The sequence below is a fragment of the Pelophylax lessonae genome (assembly GCF_965119305.1).
Source record: "Pelophylax lessonae genome assembly, chromosome: 3".
NCBI lineage: Eukaryota > Metazoa > Chordata > Amphibia > Anura > Ranidae > Pelophylax > Pelophylax lessonae.
The window spans coordinates 428,268,465-428,287,805 of record NC_138770.1 but is presented as its reverse complement, the minus strand read 5'-3'; positions in this window follow the sequence as shown (position 1 = coordinate 428,287,805).

Genomic DNA, 19,341 nt, shown 5'->3' with positions numbered 1-19,341 from the left:
GTTCGGCCGAAAATGCGCTGTCGGAAGCATCATACTAACACGCCTACAATCGGCCGATCGGTCGTCGGCCGAATATTTACGGTCAAAGATCGGTACGTGTGTACGAGGCATTATAGTGTGTATGACCCATTAAGCTGGCCATACATGTTCAACTTTTGTTGTACAATTTTCTGGTAGATCTACCACAAACCACATAATGTGAGGTCAAAGCTAAAAAACACATTCACTTGTATCCAATTAGGCAGGCCTTTGTACTACATACTTGAAGGTAAATTTCAAGAAAATTGGACAGAAAATTGTAAGAAAATTGGAACATGTATGGCCAGCCTTAAGCCTCGTACACACGTACCGATTGTCGGCCGTAAACATTAGGCCGACGACCGATCGGCCGATTGTAGGCTTGTTAGTATGATGCTTCCAACAGCCGACAGCGCATTTTCGGCCGAACAGAATCTGTCGTGCAGGCATTAAATTTTTTGTTGGCCAACACCAGAACGGCTGATTGTTCGCCAGTCAGTACAGAATTCGGCCGACAATCAGCAGATTTGCAAGACTGGGCATGCTCAGAAAAGAAAAAACACACGGAAAGTTAACCATCACATGACATCACTTCTGCAGTCGGCTGTTGTTGGCCGACAAAATTCGTGTGCAGTCTTTTGCAGTTTTCAACAGACAGGACAGCCCTGGACAAAAGACGGCCGATTGGTCGGCCGACGATCGGTACGTGTGTACGAGGCATTAGTCTAAATGAAAAAGCCACTTTGTGCTCATGCTGAGATTATTGAAAGCATTTCTTATGTGTGTTGACTTGTAAGAAACTTGGATCATGGATGGACAGCCAAACACTCATTCATTAGTGAACTGGTGATTTTGGTTTAGGAACCAACAGACCCAATTAATTACTTTGCTGGGCGTTTCTTATACTGGGTGGGTGTAGTTTAACCAAGGTTATATAAAGGGATGTATGAGATCATATCATTTGGCCTGTGGAAGGGCCACAGGTCTTTATGTCCGAATTTACTTTTTGGGGGGGGGTGGGTGGTGGTTCGCTGGCATGCCTAATGATCCATATTGCAGTAAGTGTATTCTGTTGGATGAATACTTTTCATGCTCTAACTGTTTGGTATAGTTTTTGCAAAGTGTGTCTTTATGTACTCTATACATGTTTTTTTTTTTATTTTCATACCTCTGTGTAGCTGTATGTTCTACTGATTTGATGGTATTTAAATGGAAAGGCAGGCTCATGCAAACAGTTAACATAAAAGTATGTTGGGTATGTTTTATGCTTAATACTAAGGTGTCTACAACTTATTTTGCTTGACTTTTGGATATTGTAAGCTCTATCTATCCATCATATGTTGTATCTTTTTGCACTGTAATTTGAATAAAAATTACTTGATTTGGGGGTTTTGGGGGGGGGGGGGAACATTTCACATGCTTGAGTGATTACTGATGTTTTATACATGTTCAATAAAGCTTATTCATTTGTACACAGCTCCTGGTTTTTTGTTTTCTTTTCTTCATATTTGTCTAGATGTAATTCAGATACCTTTTGTGTCTATTGAATGTAATCCATTTCTTGTATTTTGTGTGTGTGTGTGTGTGCAATGGCAGTACAGTATGAACATGGGTAGGGTTTCTCCCTTTACTCCAGCGAAGTGTGTATGGGTGTGGGGGTGTGTGTGTGGGGTGGTGTGTGTGGGGGGGGGGCTGTGTGTGTGGGGGGGGGGGGCTAAATTGTAAGAAAAAATTAAAGTGTTTATGTATATATTTAGCTAAAATATATAAATTAAGGAATAATACAAAATTTCCATTCAGTCGCTGTGGATGAATGTAACCAAAACATTTAATAAAAAAATCACTAAAAATGATTACTAAATAAAAGATTGCTACAGCGCTCACTCGCCTTTTTAGTTGGCTTAGGTCAGTGATGAACCTTGGCAACACAGGTGTTTTGTAACATTTCCCATGATGCTCACCTACACTGCAGAGTACATGAGCATTTTGGGAAATGTAGGGCAAAAACATCTTGGAGGGGGGGGGGGGGGTTAAGGGTTACCATCACTGGCCTAGGTAAAACATTTCCAATACATTTTAGTTGTCTGTGTGCGCCATTTTTAAAAATAAAGCAAAATCTCTTTACAATAAATTGCAAATGGCACATTGGTGTTCGCCCTGGAACAGAAATGACACCAAATTGGCTTGCACACATTCCAGCAAGTGGTCACAATCAACTGGCTAATCATGGTGAGGGCCACTTTCAGCTGTGAAGAAATGGCATTCATATGCAAAGTAAGTGTGTGTGGGGGGGGGGGGGGTCTGTGCTTGTAATCAGAGCATTGATTACCAGTGCAGACCCTTGGGGGATGCCACCAGTGATGCCCACCCATGCCACCATTGATGCCAATCAGTGCTCAGGGAACCTGTTAATGCCCTCCTCATCAATGCTGCCCATCATTACCATCTTTCAGTGCTGCCCACCAGTGCCAATCATTGCCCATCAGTGCCACCTATCAATGCCCATGAATGCTGCATATCAGTGCCACCTATCTGTCTATCAGTGCTGCATATTATTAGAGTCTCATCAGTGCCTGCCAGCGCAGCCTCTTCAATGCTCGTCAGTGCAACAAAAAACATATTGATTTACTAAATTTTATTACATAAACAAAAACACATTATTTTAGGGGTCAAACATTTAGGAGTTCTTTTTGCCAATAGAAAAAAAACCTTGCAGTGATCAAATACCACCAAAAGAAAGCACTATTTTTTTATGAAAATACTGTGATACATTTGTGTTAGGTACAGGGTTGCATGACCGCGCAATTGTCATTCAAAATGCAACAGTATAAAAAGCTGAAAATTGGCCTGGGCAGGAAGGGGTGTAACTATTGAAACATGGGAATAAATATTCCAGGGGTAATCATGCTCAGCTCAATGGTTTAGTGGTTAGTGTTCCTGGCTATAAACACTGAGAGCATGAGTTAAAATCCCAAGTGTGCCATCGCCTTCTTAAATTTTAGACAGCTATAAATAAATACTGAAACTTGGCAAATGCATAATTGCACCCTGCACATATGCATGTTTGTTTCTTGAATATACATGGCCATTGACATGCAATTTTAGGTGATGTAGCCAATGTATTACTATGTGGCCAAAAAAAATTATGGCACACAGGGTGTTATCATGGTCTGGCCTTGAACTCATGACCTAGCAATCTTTAGCTGTGAGCTTAGCCCACTACACCAAAATGCTGAATACAATCAGATATGCCTGAAAGTTTCAGATGAATAAAGAATGAAGACTGCTAATTAGACAGCTGTGTAGTCTGCTATTAGAAAATCTAAAGGTTAAAACACATAAGATACATAAGTATACCTTAAAATTAAAATAAACCACAATAGATGACATTGCTGTGTAATAGTGATTCAGAATAGACAAATTTCCTTTTATGAAAAACACAAAGGGAATTTGGTTAACTCCAAACTCAAATTCAGCCTAAGTTAACTCCAAACCCGAATTCATTAAAGCATCTAGTTGATGGTTTAACTCCAGCCACTTACCTAATTAGGATGCAATGAGTTTAGGCTGGAGTTATTTCTGGAGAAGTGAGCAGCTCTACTCCAAACTTAGGCTGGCCATACACTATACAATTTTCTTATTCAATTTCCTTTAGATTTACCTTAAACTATGTAGTGCAAGGGCCTGCCTGACTGCATACAAATTGAAAGTGTTTAGGTTTGACCCTATATTACATGGTTTTGGTAAATCTAAAGGAAAGTTGAACAAGAAAATTGTATAGTGTATGGCCAGCCTTATACTGAATTAGACCCTTAGTGTCCGATTTGTCTGCCGCAATGTCGCAGGGTTAAATGCTAAAAGTTGCTGATTACTAGTAAAAAAATATAATAAATAAAAATTCCAAAAAAATAACCCATAACCCGTTTGTAGATGCTATAACTTTTGCGCTTATTAGAATTTTTTTTTTTTTTTTACCAAAAACATATAGCAGGATACATTATGGCCCACACTGATGACAAAATGTGATTTTTTTTTGGGTGTGTTTTATAGCAGAAAGTAAAAGATATTGTATTTTTTTTTTTAAACGGTTGTTTATTTTTTTGTTTATAGTTGTAAACAAAGAGTTTGTTTGCTGCTGTGCAGCATTGGATAACACCAACTGTTTGAGGATTTCCTCCATGTTTAGTCACTCCAGGTACTGGCCCTTTAAGTAGTAACTTACTACCACTGCCCGCAGGCCTCCACCATATGTAAGCTGGGGAACAGGTAGCAGGTGCAAAGCTCCCTGGGATGAGCAGTTTTTCAGGCACAGATACCAAGTCCAGTGTGCTAGTGACAAACAGTGCGGTGTTTATTGGTGCTATATACAAGTCTATATACAGGTGCTGTACAGTGCTTTAAGGAAAACAAGCAGAAATAATAATAAACAAAAGCCTAGCCGTGTCCGGGCACTTACTACACACAATGCAGTCCCTCACTAACACAGGGCTGAGCAAGCCTACAGCTTGTCAGCTTCCAAAGACACAAACAGGTAGTTTCACTGACCTTCCGCTCTCATAGACAAACGTTGTCTAATTTCCCAGGCTGAGAGAGCACTGCTGTTTGTCTCAGGTGAGATTAAATTGGCCTGGTGAAGAGGACGAAGATCCGAACTGGATCATGGCTCAGAGATCCCTAAAGGTATAGGAGAGATGCCTGGGTGATGTATAAACCCCGAACAGGACTTTTCCTGGCTCTCTCTGGGACACTCTGCTACAAGTGCAAAAAATAAAAACTTCAGAGGTGATCAAATATCAGTAAAAGAAAGCTCTATTTGTGGGGAAAAAAGGGACATCAATTTTATTTGGGTACAGTGTTGCATGACCGCGCAATTATCAGTTAAAGTAATGCAGTGCTGTTTTGCAAAAAATGGCTTGGTCATGAAGGGGGATAAACCTTCCGGAGCTGCAGTGCTTAAGCTTTGACAAAAAAACATAACTAAACCGGCTTTTTAAAGCTGTATTTTTTTATTAAAAATTGAATAACAAGGACTGTATATATTAAGAACAATTTAACCATACACAAGAACAGGTAACCACTTCCCTTTCCCGCATAATAATGTAATAGCTTTCTGCCAACATGCATTTTCAGTTGTTGACAATACTGATCGAGAAGTATGTAGTATATTACTCTTAGCTTGATGAATGTTCTCCTGATTTTCAGGAGTCATTTCATCTATATATGAAGGAATTGTGTTCTTTCTGGAGGCTGTGGTTTGAAATCCGTCCTTATTTCAGTGGCGGAGCTAGACTTTTAAAACAGGGGTGGCAAGGTATTAATTTGGGGGGTCAATATACATGCGTGTATATATATATATATATATATACAGCCCTCAAATTTTCCACTCGCCTGCTCGCATTTTGCGAGTGGAAAATTATGTAGGGCGAGCTCCGGTCAGGGGAAGAGAGGAGAGGAAAGCCGGCCGAAGGATAATGTCAGAGCGGCGGATTATCCCACTGTAACAGCTTGTAATTTCCGGGCGCTCGCTGACATACACAGTCCCGCCTCCTAGCCCGGCTTCTTTGATAGACAGAACACCTGGCCAACCAGGACATGTCTATCAAAGAAGCCGGGCTAGGAGGCGGGACCGTTTATGTCAGCGAGCGCCCGGCAATTACAAGCTGTTACAGCGGGATGATCCGCCGCTCTCACATTATCCGGCCAGCAGTGCTGATGGAGGGGGTCAAGGCGATCATCTCAAGGCCAGAGCCGTTACAAGGGGTGCGTGGGAGGGAGGACAGCTGCCCTGGGCGTCTGTGTCATGGGAGGTGGAGGGGGCGCTGCCAGGAGTGTTTCTGTGACTATACTGTAAGTTGAGAGGAGAGAGCGGATGTGCTCTCTCTCTCTTCTCGCCGGGCTTCACACTCCTGTCAATAGCGGTCGTCAGATCGGGACTTCTCACCTTAAAGAGTCAGAGTGGAGGTGGAGCGGAGGAGAAGCCGATTCCTAAACCTTTGCACGGACAGCTGGCGGGAGAGATGTGGCTGCAGAAGAGGAAGAAGATTGCGGCTCAGGAAGGACACTGGATGTCAGATTGGGACTATACAGAGTTTGTTATCCCCTCTCCTCTGAGTCAAAGCAAGCAATGTGGAAAGAGGGCGGGTAACAAACTCTGTATAGTCCCGATCTGACATTCAGTGTCCTTCCTGAGCCGCAATCTTCTTCCCCTTCTGCTTCTGCAGCCACATCTCTTCAGCCAGCTGTCCGTGCAAAGCTTTGGGAATAGGCTTCTCTTAGGCTCCTCCTCCGCTCCTCCGCCGCTCTGACATATGAAGAGGAGAAGGAGCCTCAGAAGAGGAGAATTACAGAGGGATGTGCCACGCTGTATCTGAGATCTGCATGCTGGAGGAAAGGGAGGACTGCACTGGGGACACAAATCTTATCCTGTCACCTTTCAAATTCCCATCTCAGCACAATTCCCCCGCCCCTCCTAGCACAATACCCCCCTCCTAACACAACCCCCCATCTCAGCACAGTCCCCCCCCCCCTCCTAGCACAACCCCCATCTCAGCACAGTCCCCCCCCTCTTAGCACAACCCCCATCTCAGCACAGGCCCCCCCTCCCATATTGAACCCACCTAGAAGTAATCATCTTCTCCCCACCCCTCCTGCTACAAATTCTCTTATCCCCCCCCCAATGACAATCCCCCAAAAAGTATTTGTACTAGGAGGGGTGGGGAGAAGATGATTACTTCTATGTGGGATCGATATGGGGTGGAGGGGGTTTGTGCTGGGATGGGGAATTTGAGAGGTGACGATATAAGATTTCTTCTAGCAGGGGAATTGGGGGGGGGGGTGCTAGGAGGAGTGATTCGTGCTGGGGGGGGGGTGGTGGTGGGTGAGGATTTGTGCCAGGAGTGGGGATTTGGGGATCGTCCTTGAAGAGATTATTGGAATGGGGTGGGGGGATGGATTTGTGCCAGAACAGGAAGTCTTGGGGATGTTAAAAAGGGGTATTTGGGGGGGGGGTTGTGCCAGTAGGAATAATGGGGTTTTTTGTGCTAGGGGGAAAAATTTTGATGGGGGGAGGATTTGACGGGTAGGATTTGTTCTAGGAGGTGAAATTTGGGGGGGGTACTAGGAGGGTGATTTGGGGGGTTCCAGACCCTTGATGGGCACTGATTAGGCTGCACTGATGGGCACTAAAAATGTTGTTATTAATATTTATTTTTGTAACTTCTGCATTAATGCAAAAACATTTAACAGTGTAATTTTATGAGATATTTATGAGGGCGTGTTTAGGGCTGGAATTAGGGGCGGGGCAGGGTAGGAGTTGGGTGGGGCAACTGGTGGCGAGTAACCCTTAAGGCCTGGCTAGTAGCTCAGGACTTTAAATTTTGAGCCCTGTATATATATATATATATATATATATATATATATATATATATAATGTATATATACACACATATACATATACACACACTTTTAAAAATACAATGTAGTGACCAGCGTACCAACCCATCAATGTAGTGACCAGCATGCCCCTCCCATCAATTGACAATGTAGTGACCAGTGTATCAACCCATCAATTTAGTGACCAGCATGCCCCCCCATCAATTGACAATGTAGTGACCAGCGTACCAACCCATCAATGTAGTGACCAGCATGCCCCCCCCATCAATTGACAATATAGTGACCAGCGTACCAACCCATCAATATTGTGACCAGCATGCCCCCCCATCAATTGACAATGTAGTAGCCAGCATCCCAACCCATCAATGTAGTGACCAGCATGCCCCCCCATCAATTGACAATGTAGTAACCAGCGTACCAACCCATCAATGAATTGACCAGCATCCCAACCCATCAATGTAGTGACCAGCATGCCCCCCCATCAATTGACAATGTAGTGACCAGCGTACCAACCCATCAATGTAGTGACCAGCATGCCGTGTCCCCTTCAATCATGCAGAGACCAGAGAGACTTACCTAAGGTTACAGGTGGAAGAAGAAGAAGTGAACGAGTGGGCGCCTGTGCAGCTAGTTCTCTGTGACTGAGCGCGGTGAGCAGCAGCGGCGCCGTGAGCTGCTGCACTGCTAACCAATCACGCGTGCCTGCACACTTGATTGGTTCGCTGTGCCGCTAGCGGCTCACGGCGCCGCTGCTGCTCACCGCGCTCAGTCACAGTCACAGAGAACTTGCTGCACAGGCGCCCACTCGTTCAGCTAATGTAATGTTATGAGCATAAGCGAGCAGGAGCGGGGTGGCAATAGGAGTGGCAAGGATTTAGTCTGGGGTGGCAATTGCCACCCCAGCTAGCCCTCTGGCTCCGCCACTGCCTTATTTAAAGATGCTGCTGGTGAAGAAACACTTTATGATGATCCAGAAGCAGCAGAAAGCGGGAAATTGTATCATACTTACCGTAATTTCCCTTTCCTGGTGCCAATCCATGGCAGCATACCAATGATAGAGCTCCGCCTCGACTCCTCCCTCAGGACTAGTGCATAGCATAAAAGACAAGAAGGTCCCTTCCCCCAGCATTCTCCTGTAATTTAGAATACCGAGGGTGGGAGCGTATGCTGCCATGGATTGGCACCAGGAAAGGGAAATTACGGTAAGTATGATACAATTTCCCGCTTTCCTGGTGCCTCCATGGCAGCATACCAATGATAAATAAATAGCTGACACGGGTGGGATAATGCACACACAAAAAATAAATTTTATTCAGACAGAGGACATGGCTAAGCTTAGTGCCTTCCTTCCAAAGTTTACAGTTGAAAGGGATCCTGGATCAATTCTGTAATGCCTGATGAAAGTATGGCAAGAAGACCAGGATGCTGCCCTGCATACCGTCTCCAAGGAGACGTTCGCCCTAGCTGCCCAAGATGCTGCTACAGCCCTCGTGGAATGAGCTTTCACCTGTGTTGGAGGCACCAACTTCTTGGATATGTACGTTTTTTTGATTAGCTTCACTATCCAGGAGGCTAGAGTTCTGCTAGTGGCATCTTTCCCTCTATTTTTCCCGTGAGGGATGATGAATAGTCTTTCCGATATCCTAAAAGATTCGGTGGCAGCCAAGTAGGCTTTCAGCACTGTGGCGATGTCTAATTCGTGGCAAGTATCGGAGTCCATGTCAGTAAAAACTGGCAATGCCCAGGGTTCTCTCAGGAAAGCTGATGACGCCACTTTGGGGACAAAGCCATGAATCGGACGGAGTTCCACCCTATCCGGGAAAAAGGAAATGTGTTCCTCACCAATTCCTAGTGAGTGGAGTTCCGAAATTCTCTTTCCAGATGTTATGGCTAAGAGGAAGACCGTTTTTAATGTAAGATTCCAAAGTGAAATTTGCTCTACTGGGGCAAACGGCTGATCTGAGAGGACCTCTAAAACGAATGAAAGATCCCATTTTGGAAAGGAGCGCCTGGCCGGATTCTTAATACTCCTCTCAAAAAGGTCATTACTAAGGGGTCTTCTGCCCACCTTCTATTGGATGCGGCCGATATTGCTGCTACCTGAACCTTTAGGGAGCTCAGACTAAGACCCAAATCTAGACCCGTCTGTAAAAAACTGACGACGTCAATCGTAGAAGTAGAGATGGGGTTGAATCCTTTTCCAGAAGCAAAGGTTTGAAACTTGTTCCAGATTTTATTGTATACTGTGTTTGTGGAAGGCTTTCTTGCTCCTAGAAGGGTAGAGATGACCTCTGCGGAGCATCCTAGGTTTTCAAACCTCTGCCTTTCAGCTTCCAAACCCGAAGGTCCAGCTTGTGGGGATTCGGGTGAAAGATCCTGCCTTGGGATAACAGGTGAGGAAAGGAGGGGATCCTTGTCGGCGGTTCCAGGCTGAGATACATGGCTAGAGGGAACCATGGTCTCTTCAGCCAATAGGGTAGTATTGCCAAGACTTGGACTTCTTCCTTCAGAAGTCTTGAGAGAAAACTCGCAATCAGTGGGCGAGGTGGAAAGGCATAAGCCGTCTTGAAGACCCATGGGCATACCAGAGCGTCCACTGCTTCGGCCGATTGGTGAGGAAAGCGGGAGAAGAAACGGGTCAACTTGTTGTTGCTCGGAGAGGCAAACAAATCTACCTGAGGATAGTCCCAGAGATTGACTATCTACTGGAAGATGTGGGGGTGTAGAGACCACTCGTTGCTGTCCGTGAAGTTCCTGGACAGCATATCTGCTTCCATATTCAAAGTGCCTGGAAGATACACAGCTTTCAGGCTGAGGAGATTCTTCTCTGCCCATAAGAGTATTGGCTCCACTTCCCTGAGAAGGGATCTGCTGTGTGTGCCCCCTTGTCTCTGAAGATAAGGCACTGCTGCTCTGTTGTCCAGACGCAGTAACACTCTCTGACCCTTGATGATGGAAGTCAAGGCTAACAATGCTTGAAAAGCCGCTCTGATTTTTAGGATATTCGACACAACCCCGTTGGTAGGGAAAGGCCACCTTCCCTGTGCCCTTGTCTCCCCGCAATGGGCTCCCCAGCCCTGTCCGCTGGCATCGGACGTAATTGTGATCCATGAGGAAGAGCCGAGGTGATGCGATTTGGAAAGAATTGTTGTATCTGTCCACCAGTGTAGGCTTCTGATTGTTGACGCTGACAGACTGATCTTTTGGGAAAGATGTAGTCTCTTCCACTGTGCCAGAAAGGCTACTTGGAAATGCCTCAGATGCCAGTGAGACCAGGGGACTAAAGGGATGCAGGCCGACATAGTGCCTATTAGACTCATGCATTGAGATGCTGTCAGGAAAGAACATCGCCGAACTTGGATCATTTTCTGAATAATGGCTTCCCTCTTCTGAGGAGGCAACGAAACTGAACTTTGTTTCGTGTTGAATAAGGCGCCCAGATAAATCATCTCTTGAGTAGGTATTAACTGGCTCTTCTGTAGGTTTATCAACCATCCCATTTCCGTTAATTCCTGCATTAACATTTCCTTGTGGACTATGAGCTGGTTTGGGTTGGAGGCCAGAAGCAAGATATCGTCTAAATAGTGGTAGACTCTTAGACCTCTCTCGAAGTGGAGCCAGGGATGAGATCAGTATCTTTGTGAAAACTCGTGGAGAGGTGGACAAGCCGAAGGGAAGGGCTTGGAATTGGAGGTGCAATTGTCCCACTGCGACTCTCAGGTATTTTGGAAAGAGGGGAGAATAGGGACATGCAAATACGCATCCTGCAGATCTATAGAGATCATCCAGTCCCCTGGCTGGATGGCATGGATAATCGTTTGCAGGGACTCCATTTTGAACTTTGAGAATAATGTGTCGATTTAGCTTCTTTAGGTCTATAACAGGTCTCCAACCTCCTGTTTTCTTTGGGACCAGAAAAAGGGTAGAATAGAATCCCTTGAAGCGCTCTTCCGAGGGAACAGGAACTGCCGCTTTCTGAAGCTGGAGAGATAACAGGAAATGAGACAGTGCTTGTGCCTTTTGATGGGAGGTCGGCCACGTTGTCTGTTGGAACGAATCTTGAGGAGGATGACCCAAAAAACTCCAAAAATGGCCCCAACGAATAGTCGATAGAACCCAAGGATCCTGGCAGTGGCTTGCCCAGATTGGAAAAATTGTTTTAGCCTGGCCCCCACTGGGAGGGACAAGGCTAAGTTGGCGTCAAAAAGGTGTTGGCGCCTCTTGGGGAGCGGTAAGGACTTTATTTTTTCTGGAATTTAGGAAGGAAGCTTGAGTGCCTCTCCAGGGTCTCCTGCCCTCTCTGGCCTGTTTTGGCTGTCTGTAATCCCGCACATTAGATGGATGGAATCTTGCTGTAAATGGCCTTGACTTGCGAGCCCTTCCGTCTTGTGGAAGCATACCCGATTTTCCGCCCGACACTCTCGAGATGGCTGTATTTAGTTGTTCCCCAAACAAATTCTTCCCATCAAATGGAATCTTGCACCAGTTCTGTTTGGATGCAGGATCGGCTATCCATGGTTTAAGCCATAAAGCTCTTTTTGCCATCACAGAATGGAGCATAGCTCTGGCTGAGCAGCGGATGGTATCAATTGCTGCTTCTCCCACAAAATCTGCCAAAATCTTGAGCTCTTCCAGGGCTTTGATTATGTCCTCCTTTGGGACGTCCCTCCTTAATTTCTCCCATTGAAGGGAAATAGATCTGTTTCCTTTTAAGGAATGGAAAATAGGATTTGGATTTTTTAGGAGTGTGATCTTCTACCTCCTCCCAGGCAATAGCTTCTTTGACCGCCTGAATGAAGGGCTGAACCAAGGTATACTGGAACCCAGATGGATCCCGTTCATCTGAAGATCCCACCGAGTCTGACTCCCTGGCTGGATGCTCTACCGGATGTAAAGGAGTAATAGTTGCAGAGGGACAGGGCCTTTCGGTATCTGGAACATGAGCAGAAGATTCGGAAACAGATTGGGTCGGAGCCAATGCTAGCTCTGAAATTGAATCCTTAACCGTCTGTTTGATCAAGTCTACTACTTGTTTGCTTTCCTGCTCCCGATTGGCCGCATAATCTCTCAAGCAGTCCTTGCAGACTAATTTATCCGGGAGGGGATTTGCGCCACAAGCCCAGCATTTCTTCCTGAAAGTATGAGGAGGGGGAGATGGGGAATAGTCCCGCCTCCTTGATCTTGAACTTCCAGATCTATGTTGTGAGGATCGGAATCTATATGGACTCTTGTCATCTCGATATCTTGAAGATTTCTCCGATCTCTTGGAATGGGCAGGGCTGGTGAGAGAGGGAAAATTCCCATCACTCAAAGGCACATGCTCTCTTTTTTTTTTTTTTTTTTTTTTAATACTCACATAAAGTTGGTCCCATACCTATCAGAAGTGTGAGGATCTTTTGCATGAGATGAGTGACTCATGATGGCTTACGAGCAGCAGGGTCAGGAGAGAGAGGCAGAGAGAGAGAGACAGAGACAGAGAGAGAGACAGACAGAGACAAAAAATCCCCATTTTTTTTTTTTTTTTAAAGACAATAGGGATGAAGAAAAAGAAAAGAGAGAGGGAATAAAACTGTCAGACCTATACAAGACAGATACCCATACATACACGCATATACATAGACGCACACATACATACATACATACATATACATACACATACCTGCACAACTATACCCACAGATATACTTGTACAGATTTTAAATAAAAATTTACTTTACCTAAGGGCAGGGAAAGGAGCACTTGAAGATCTTCTCATAGAGGCAGATCCCAACAAGATGCCTCCTTATATCTTTAATTAGGGAAAGGGAGAGCCTAATGGACAAAACTGCTGCTCATAGTTTACTTTGATTGCTTTAGGGAAAGCGAGCACTGCTTTCCCCCAACAAACATGGCCGGCGACTAACACACTATACAATTTTCTTTCGATTTTTTCCTCCAGATCTACCAAAACCATATAACATGAGGCCAAACCTAAACACCCCCAACCTGCATGCAATCAGGCAGGCCCCTGCACCACACAGAAAAGACAAATCTAAAGGAAATCTGACAACAAAGTTGCACAGTGTGTATCCAGCTTAAGAGGTAACTTTTTGGGAAAAAGGACAAACCCCTAAAAAAAACGCATTACTACCAGAATATAAGGAAGAAAAAAAAATAACAAAATATGCCTAACTAATAACATCATTTAGTGACAGTAACCTGAAAAATGGGGAGAAATGGAAAATAAGACATTGATAACACATACAGTAGCCTTAAAGAAACCAGTGAAATATATAAATGAAACAGATAAAATAAAGGGAAAAACCTGACCCGGCTGTTTTGCAGAAACGACTCATCCATAATTTTCCAGAAACTGCAGACTGCGTTCCTATGAGGAAACTCTGCTTTGACCCCAAAAGATCCACAGAAGGGGTTCCCTGCCTTATTAGTGCTATGAGCGACCCAAGAGCAGGGACTGCGTCTGGGAAAGGCTGAACCCAGCGGAAGCTGCCAAACTAAGTAAGGCAGAGGTAGGGACATACTGCTAACTCTTCACCAGTTCCAGAGGTATGAGGAAAAAAAGGAGAATGCTGGGGGAAGGGACCTTCTTGTCTTTTATGCTATGCACTAGTCCTGAGGGAGGAGTCGAGGCGGAGCTCTATCATTGGTATGCTGCCATGGAGGCACCAGGAAAGAGTGTTACTGGAATGATAACTCTGGAAGGAAAAGCTACCTGCACTTTCATTATGATCCTCATCATTTCATTCCTTTTAGTACTTTGTAATGTCTTAATGGCACCTCTGGCATGCCAGGATGTGTTTTATTATCCTTGTAGCATTTGGAAAATAATTTTTTTTTTATCACAATATTTGCAAAATTTAGCTTTTCTCTCAACAGATATTGCACTGAAATTGAAATGTTGGTCTCACCATTTTACTGAGAAGAGGAAAAGAAAAAACAAATTACTGTCCAGACTAGGTAAAGAACATTAATAGGAATCATGTAAAAGTTATAAAGATAAACTAATTTGTCAGACAAATGTACCCTCTTAACTGTTAATTAAGGCCTGAGAGGCCAGAAACTATCATCTACTTTATTCCAGAAATCACCCAACTGTAGGGGGTACAAGATGGAGCCCACAAGAAAACTAAACAGAAGCTTTTCCCCTGCGGTGCCCCCCAGTGGCAGAAATGCATATTTCTCTTGTTTGAGAACTATATTGAGAAGTGCAGTGTTAATTGAACTGTATTGCAGGATTTGCTTGTCTTCAGCTGAGAGACCTTGCAATAATTTAAAACAATACATAAAGTATCAGAATCTTTAATTGAGGTCACCATGTTATACAGTTTGAATACCATAGAAATATTATTTATCATTGTAAAAGAACACATTCCACGCTTCCTTCTTTTTTTTCCGGAAAAAACAAAAAAACGGCTTTGAAAAAAACAATTTTCTTTTTTTTTTCCAAATTTTCAGTTTGTCCCATCTCTATTCCCATCTCTATTGATTTCTATGCAGAGTTGCACCAGATTTTGCATTTTGCTTTTTAGTAAAGCAACGCTAGTGTGTCTAAACATTTTCTGACCTCACATAACTGTAGTTGTGAAGGGTTAACACTGTTTGTATTTGAGAGCATTCTCAAAAAATATCCCTTAAATGAAAGGTTAACATCCTGTGTCGACAAAAGACTTACTGGATTTTAAAATAAATACTTTAACACCATGAGGAATTAGAAGCAAATGCCATTGTTTGATATGCCTGATGTTCATTTATCCTCTTTCCGTTTATTTTACCTGATATTGATTTTCAGAAACCCTTTTCCCATGCCAGAGTTTCAAAGGGTTCATTGGAAAAGGGAGGTGAGTATTTTATTAAGAAGGGGGGAAAAGAGGAAAATTGTTTAATATTGCTAGCAGTCACAAGGACAATTAAAGTGGTTATGAAGGCAGAACATTTTTTTACCTAAAGAGTAACTGCACTTTCATGGGAAAAAAATTAGCAAATAAAAACAAATAATATAGCCTATACAATTTCGACACAATATTGTAATTTAATGTTTTTAAAAATTCCTTTTCAATCTGGAACACTGTAGTTTTCTGTAAAATGCAATGCAATATTGCTATCTAGAGAAATGTCATTTCCTGCTTGTGTGATGGATTTACTGGTTTTGACAGAAGTCTGCACCAAGATACAAGTGAGATTTTGAGCATCCACTACAACAAGTAATTTTTGGTGAGATACCGTCAAAGGGAAATCACATCTAAAAAGATGTAGACCCTGTAACGTTCCTCATTAGAGCCCTGCAGGTGCAGCAGCTGATTGATAATTGCAAAATCACTTCCATACAAATTCACTTAGCACATGGACACAGACAAACAAACAGCTATTTCTTCAGAATAACGAAAAGGAAAGAATCTGCAACAAAGTTTGTTAAAATCCTAGCAGTGTACACAGATCACGCAGAGAGGAAAGCTTTTTTCTCAACAAAAGTGGAGGTACCTTTTAATCCATTCCCCTCATTAGCCACTTTAAAATCTTTGAATGACAATTGCATGGTCATGCAAAACATATGAAATTGTTATATTTTTTGAGACAGATAGAGCTTTCTTTTAGTGTTATTTATTATTAATCATCACTGGATTTTTTGGTTAAACAAACGAAAAAGACTAAAATTTATGAAAGAAAAAAAGTATTTTTTAGTAAGTAAGTACATTTTCTTCTTCACTCATGTGCACTGCTGAGGCTGCAATGATGGTCACTGATAGGCTGCCCTGATGGGCATTGATGAGGCTGCACTAATGAGGCTACACTGATGAGGTGGCACTGATAAGCTGCTCTGATTGGCACTAATAATCAGGGCTCTGATGATTATCAGAGTAAACAATATACTGACAGTCTTGCCCATTATCAGCTCTCCTTTCCCCTCACAGACACAGCATGTAAGAAAAGGACTGCCGATAACTGGCAAGTCTGTTTAAATTTGACCAGCTGTGATTGGACACAGCTGATCCCATTTTAAAGAGCCACTGGATTGGCCCTTTACCACTATCTGCTTTTAGCTGTGTCCAAAGGACACAGCAGTCACAAAGCACACTGATGCCTGCCCCAGGGGTCACACGGGAGTTGGGGTTCTGGGAGGACATTCATGGATGCCCTGCCAGAACTGGAGAACCATGCTGCAGCCGTCTTTCGGCTATAGCATGATCGGGAAATAGTTAGGGTTAAATAAAATTGTTCCAGGACAATTATCACCCCTCGCCCCCTTTGTACTTACCTGAGTCCTATCATGATTAGGGCTGTGCCTGCCTGCAGTGGCGCCAGTCTCTGTGTCTCTCTCTCCTTACAGAACAGAGAGGCAGCAGCGATAGCCATTGGTTCCTGCTGTTGTCAATTAAATCCTGTCAGGGATGGCGCCAGGTGGATTCTTGAGGGTGTTATAGCTCCCCCAAAATTTCTCATAGCAACCCCCATCAGCAGCCACCTTGGGTGCCTGGGGAAGATATTCACTGTTTGGAGCCCGGGTGCTTGTCATAATGACTGCAGGCAGACCCGGCCCCTGCTATCAGCAGCGATCCCACTCCTCAGCCTGCCCCTGTGTGTCTGGAGATCGGCAAACAGCATGTCAGCTGCAGGGCTAGATTATTTCATTCCTGTCCTCCAAGCAGCTTAGGGAGGGAGGAAGGGGACTTGGAAGCACCTGCTCAGTCTTATCCAATCATGCTGTGTCTGTGCTGCAACCCCTGCAAATTCCACTGCCGCCTTGTTTTGATTTCAGGCAGCTCCAGAGGAAGAAGAAGCCAAAATGGCCCCTCAGCTCTCTAACTCCCACATGAGTCTTTTTTTATGTATGCTTCAGGATGGAGAGCCACAAGTTCTGAAGCAGCCTGGACAAATATAGGTTTGTTGTTTAGTGCAGGCAGTGTTCTCCAGGGGGAGACAGGACAAGAAAAAAACATGCTCTTACAAGCTATTCATGTTGGAATTACTCTAACACCAGGCTATTAGATCCTCAGCACTAGAGGAACAGAACACAGACCTCATACATGTATTTCTATCAGCAAAAAATCATGTTTATCACAGATACTTCTGTGATTGGGAGAAAATAATGCATGAGGTCTGTGTGTTCTGTCCCTTTCCGGTCTCTGCTTGCTCCATCTTTCACCCTTACGGCTCATTCATACTAGTTCATTTGGGTTGCTCTTCAGAGAACATTAGACAGGTAGTGAGAAGGTGTTGTATCACCTCCTCCCCACCTGCTTTATCTCCTTGAACCCCACACTAGTGCACCACAACTGTGCGCATTGCAGAGCAGCCCTATTGACTTATATAGGTTGTATTCAGTAGGTGGTAGCACCTGCCAAAAGCCATGACAAAAAACATCAAGACCACAGCATGTGTACATTTCCAGCTGCTGCCTATGTAGCTAAAAGAGTAGCAGTTGGGGTGGTAAAAATGTGGCTCAACTGGAGGGTTTTACCGCCCCTAACCACTAGTGTGAATGAGCTCTAAAATTGCTGGTGTGGTGTCACAATAAATCTCAATATAAGTAAAGTGAACTTATCTCCCTCCTCCTGATACCATAAAGTTTTTTTCTTTTTTCTAATCTGATAAATATATATGCCACCAATCAATGAAAGGGCTCATTTAAATTTGCAGTAAGGGGGCAAAAAGGCAGACATTTGAGCCATGGTTTTATTGCCACCTGAATCGCTGGTCGTTATCCCTGCAGAGCCTGGACCAGCTATGTGACATCACCAACAGCGAGCTTCCGCAGAGGGGCAGAGCTGAAGCAGTGACATCCAGAGTGGCATGCACTTTGTGGATTGTCTGTGGTGTAAGCCTATTACTGGTTGGAAACCTCTGTGAAGTATCTCGAAATTTAAAGTTAGGACTGCAGATAATAATGGGGTGCCTTGACAGGGCTCTGTGGCTTATGCATGTATTTGCAAATGTGTGAAGACTAAACCCCTGTTTGTAACTGTTAGACTGTCAGACAGGACAATTTGGTTGTTGCAGGTTACTCTGTAAGTTGAGCTGGGAATTTCTTTGGTTGTGTTTTGCATGCGTTGCCCTTCCATGTGTGCCTTGCTGCAAAGGCCAGTTATGGGTGAGGGCAGTGGCATTTGGTTTGTACTAGAATTTGTAAGTGCAACACTTGAACTTTTATGGACTATGGTAGATTTTATTTTTCATGCATATATTATGACTGCAACTACCAAATGATGATATCAGTTGGCAAACCAGTTGGCAAGTTGGCAAGTAAACTGCAATACAGTTTATTCATTTGGTGCCAGTCAGGGTGGGATGGTGCTGCCAGAGGATTACAATTAAGTGTGTTTGGGTCTATATATTGTGACCGCAGCCTCTGGTAGTGCCCTGTATGCTCAAAGTTGTAGGTGTAAGCAGTTAGCAGCGTTGACAGGACATATGGCTGTGGCTCCTCTCTCTTCTCCTCTCCTCCCCTCCCCTCCTTTCTCCTCCCCTCTTCTCCCCTTTCCTCTCCTCTCCTCCAAATTTAGCAGCAGATCCCTATGTCTGTGAAGTTACTGACAGCTTTTCCAGACTCCATGAGATAGAGGGGTGTGGGGGAGGAGATCTCCAGCACGCAGCCTGTGATTCACAGTTACAGCTATGCATGCTTCCTGTGTGCTGCGTGGAGAGGGTTGTGTCCCTTCCCTTCAATAAGTGCTTTGTGCTCTCCCTTCTGAGCTGGGCAGTTTGAGACTTCAGATTCGCATCCCCCGCTTTCTAAATCCATAGACAGCAGAGTTAAAGAGGAAGTAAACCCTCCTCTGCAAGTTGTACCTATAGGTAAGCCTATGATAAGGCTTACCTATAGGTACTGTAAATATCTCCTAAACATGTACCATTTAGGAGATATTTACCTTAGATGCATCCAGTGACATCACTGGCGCATACGCTCTGAAGGAACGGCCGTTGGTGCTGTTCCTT